Genomic DNA, 4,898 nt, shown 5'->3' on the forward strand with positions numbered 1-4,898 from the left:
TATAGACATTTTGCAAGACCATAGAATCAATTTTGAAAATGGAAGTGGTCATATTAAAGAATGGCTGTGTTTGCCAAGTCTTGAATGAAATGATAAAACAATAATATCCCCCTTTCAACCATTTTCAATCTGCATTTTCAAGCTTTCGGAGCACACATTTGTACTAAAAGCTTTAAGGGACAATGTTTAGTAAAGCACTTTTTTTTTGATTTTGCAACTCTTGACATAAATTAAGAAATTACTGTCACTCAAAGATTTTTATTGTAAAAACAGAAGTCAAACTATCAAAATCTGTGTGGCAAAGCTGACAAAGCACTTTTTTTTTATTTGGTGCGTTTTTATTCATCATCTAAAGTTCCAAAATAATGTCACAGAATCTTTGTGCGATTTTCTCTTCTCTAAACACCGCACACATTGTGGTGTTTTGTTCCGTCTTTGAACAAATTGGTTGAGTAAGTGATTAAATGATCCATTAATACAGACAGCCACTTGTGTTGCCCCTGAATAAATCAGCATTTTGAATGACTCTGTTTAATGGATGGCTCAATGACTCTTTCAACAAAATTAATTCCTTACATTTAAATAGCACTTTTCTGGGCACTCATAGCGCTTTACATAGAAGGGGGGGAATCTCCTCAACCACCACCAGTGTGCAGCATCCACCTGGATGATGCAACGGCAGCCATATTGCGCCAGAACGCCCACCACACACCAGCTTATTGGTGGAGAGGAGACCAAGTGATGAAGCCAATCAGCAGATATGGGGATGGTTAGGAGCCCATGATGGTCAGAGGCCAATGGGCAAATTTAGCCAGGATGACTTGCCACCACCTACCAAAGTATTACTTCATTACTTTATTTAGTATTTCTATATTCAAAATCTTGTGTTTAAAATGGGAACTAATTGCACCCTTTTTGTGGATCACAGACTTATCATGAAACCATGTAATTTCTTAATTTGTGTTCATACACCATTAATTTGAGGTAAATTTAAGTGTCTTTCCAAAAAAGGACACTTTGAGACACCAAAAGGACACCAAATGACCAATTACATTACAAGGTCTCCATATAATTCATAAATTTACACACACCAAAGCACGCATGAAAAAAAAATGGACAGAAATTGACAGTGCTAACTAAGTATGTGTACAGTACAGCATCAAAAAGCTTGTTGCAAGTTGTAAAGTTGAAAGTTGGAGCAAGTTGTAATGCTGAAGAGAACCACATTAAGATGCCAAAAAACCCTAAACCAACCACCTTCACTTGACTGCATATACCTACTACAGTACATATTTATGGTTTGTTTGTGCATCAATATAACAGTCCGTGCTTACTGTACGTCACCACAATCGTCTTTATCTTGATTGTAATCCTCATCCATCAAAACATTACTATTGAGATGCTGGTTTACTGTATCCAGCCAAGAAGTGTAGTTTGCATATAATCTGGCTTTACAGCGATGTGATGTTCTGGCGTTCCATTCAGTCTGTATTTCACACAGTGTAAAGCATGAGGATTTGCGCTCTTTAGAAACAATCCCAGAATATGACAGAGCTTGTTTTTTGAAGTGAAACACACACTGTAATGAATAATTCACTGAAAATGGAGCATGAGCCTCTCAGTTTTGGACTGATTGCTTGAATGTAGTCACTTACTGAAACATTGGGCTGAAAACTTTCCCAGAGTTTAGCGGCTTAAAATAATCTGATTGCAAACAGAAACAAAATTAGGTTAAAGGGTTAGAATAGGAATCTCTGACTACCAGGGTTACTGATGCTCGTGCCATTATAGATGTGATAAATTCCAGCCTTCCAAGATCATCTTAATTTTTGTTTTGTTTTTGTTGAAGGTAACCCTACATTTACACATGCTATATTGATTACTTAAAAAAAGTCATTATTGGTCTGGTAATGATTGATAGGCTAGTCTTATTATAACAAATGCTACAGTTAAGAACTATGGTTCATGGCCTTCAGATATTCCAAAAGATGGCATAGATTAAATCATTAAGAGTCTGATGAACTGTTAAAGGAGTAAGAAATAAACAATATCAATATAAGAAAATGTTAAGTTATATTGACTTCCCATTGCATGTTGAATTAGAACATTCTGTCAAACTATAGCCTATAAGTGCCTAAATAATATAAAATACATTTTATATATATCCTATGTAAACAAGTAATTGTTAACTATGATGTTACTTTATTGCAGTTATGTTATCAACCAACTCTGCATAGATGATAGGACAAAAGACCATTTTACAAAAATAAATATATAAGCAAACAAACAAATAAATAAACTATATATAGAGTCATGGACATTTTGTTGCATGTTTTGGTTTTACTTATTATTACACAAATATAGCTAGGATTCAGACTTAAAATACATATGTTTGTCTACATATATTATCAGAGCTATATGGAGCCCACATGAGTCAGTAGAATATTGTGGATTACAATATAAAACTGATTTGAAAAATGCAAGATACAAAGTTATCAAATATTCCTGGGGGCTCTGAAGAAGTGTTTAAGAAGAATTCATTGATAATGTAAATATACATCTGAATAATAAAATTGTTTTAGAATCAATCTTGAAAAACTTGTAGATGTATCGGTTTTGTATTTCTTCAGTTTTAAAGGACTAGTTCACTTCCAGAATAAAGAATTTCCTGATAATTTACTCACCCCCATGTCGTCCAAGATTTTCATGTCTTTCTTTCTTCTGTCAAAAAGAATTTAAGGCTTTTGAGGAAAACAAAGGGCTCTACGTGATCCCAGCCGAGGAATAAGGGTCTTATCTAGCGAAACAATCGGTCATTTTCTTAAAAAAAAATATATATTATTATATATGTATATATATGTATTATTATATATGTATATATATACGTGCGGTTAGGTCTTCATCTGTGTACTCCGATTCCAAAAGGTGTGTTAGAGCGAAAAACTTCATCTAATTTTCTCCTCCAACTTCAAAATTGTCCTGACATCGTTGTTTTACTTTTTTTTGTAAAGGGCGTTTAACTTTCGTTGCATGTTCGCTTTATAAACAGTGGGTCGGTACTTCAAAAACTTTAATTTCTTTTTGACTGAATAAAGAAAGACATGAACATCTTGGATGACATGGGGGTGAGTACATTAACAGGAAATATTTCTTCTGGAAGCGAACTAATGCTTTAAGTTGAAAATATTTAATTCAACGTTTTGATTAAACTGTTCTATGTTCTTCATATATGTTAAATGTTAAATGTAACTGTGCTGTATTTATTCAGAAACCAGAATGTACAATTTTTGTTTTATATGACATTTGTACAGACTTTGTATTTTGTCTTCCAAATAAAACTGTTAATTTACCAACTTGAGCATGCTTTCCCACTTTATTGAAGGGTTTTGATTGTAATAATTGGTAAAATAACAGTCTTTCTCTGTAGAACATTTATTGCTTTCATTGTAAGAATCTAAGAAAAATCTGTAAAATAAGGGTTTTACACTATAAAAAAAAATCCTGTAAAAATGGTCAAATGACTGGCAGCTATGGCTGCCAAGCAAAAACCGTAAAATTAAAGTAAAATATCGTAAAGAATCAAGGAAAAATCTATAAAATAAGGGTTTTACACTGTAAAACAATTCTGTAAAAAAGCGGTCAAATGACTGGCAGCTTATGGCTGCCAAACAGAAACCATACAATTAAAGTAAAATATCATAATTGAAACAAGGAACAATTTGTAAAATAACATTTTTTTTCTGTAAAACCTTTAATGAAAATTTCTGTTAAATTATTGTTTTTGCACTTTATTTTAATTAAGATATTTTACGGTTTTTGTTTGGCAGCTGTAGCTGCAAGGCATTTGACCGTTTTTTTTTTTTTACAGTGTAGCCAACATTTTCTTTTTCTGCCGAACCCAAACCCCCCAAACCAAACAGGAATCCTAATAAAAATATTATGCACGCTCAGTGTGTTCACCTACAATTTGGTTTGAAACACATACACCTTTTCATTTTTTTAATTAATCTCCACATGAACAAGTAACATCCTCACTTAATAATTAGCTAAAATAGAATGAGCAATTATATTGCTCCAGATCTTCAGTTGCAAAAATGGAGCCTAGACACAAAAAAATTAAAACATATAGACAGCTTCTAAGAAAAATATTATGTACACTAAGCTTTAAATTATGATCGTCTAGAAATGCATACGCCATTTTTTTAAATTCAGCTCTACATAAATAATAACGTAATTCATTTTGACATACCTATTGAACATTTAGTGAAAATGCAATGAATAATTATGTTGTGCTCGGCCATTTCCATGGATCGGCGCCTATGCCCTTGAGCAAGGCACTGAATTCCCAATTACTCTCCAGGTGCTAAATGGCTGCCCACTGCTTTGGGTGTGTGTGTTTGTGTTCAATACTCAATGCTGTGTGTGCACTTTAATGGGATAAATGCAGAGCACAAATTCTGAGCATGGGTTACCATACTGGGTGACTGTGAGGTGGCATAGTCACGGGACAAAACACCGCTCTTCCGTTCTGATCGAAACATTAAACAGGTTCTCCCCACTCAGTGACACACCCACTGAGAAACCTGATGAAAGTGCCCTAGTTATTTGCAATTCTATTTTATGGAATGTGAAAATAGAGCCACCAGTCACCATAGTCCAATGTTTAGTTCTCAAGTTTTCAAGTTCTCAGCATGTCTAACAGACATTTCTTGTTGGATGACGGACCAACTCAACCTGGCTAAGACAGAACTGCTTGTGGTTTCAACAACGGTCCTGCATATTTGCTTTATACAACATTAGGAAGATCAACACAACTCCTTGTTCAAGCTCTTGTTCTACCCAGGCTGGACTATTGCAATGCTCTCTTGGCAGGTCTTCCAGCCACTTCTATCAAACCT

General features: G+C 34.2%; 1 protein-coding gene across 1 annotated transcript in view; it reads right to left on the reverse strand.

Moving 5' to 3' along the window:
- The window catches only part of LOC107724038 (guanine nucleotide-binding protein G(olf) subunit alpha-like), a 117,017-nt gene that overhangs the window by 1,630 nt on the left and 110,489 nt on the right, over positions 1-4,898 (reverse strand). The window lies entirely within an intron of this gene.

Source organism: Sinocyclocheilus rhinocerous, unplaced genomic scaffold, assembly GCF_001515625.1.
Source record: "Sinocyclocheilus rhinocerous isolate Xijiao unplaced genomic scaffold, SAMN03320098_v1.1 scaffold635, whole genome shotgun sequence".
Lineage (NCBI taxonomy): Eukaryota > Metazoa > Chordata > Actinopteri > Cypriniformes > Cyprinidae > Sinocyclocheilus > Sinocyclocheilus rhinocerous.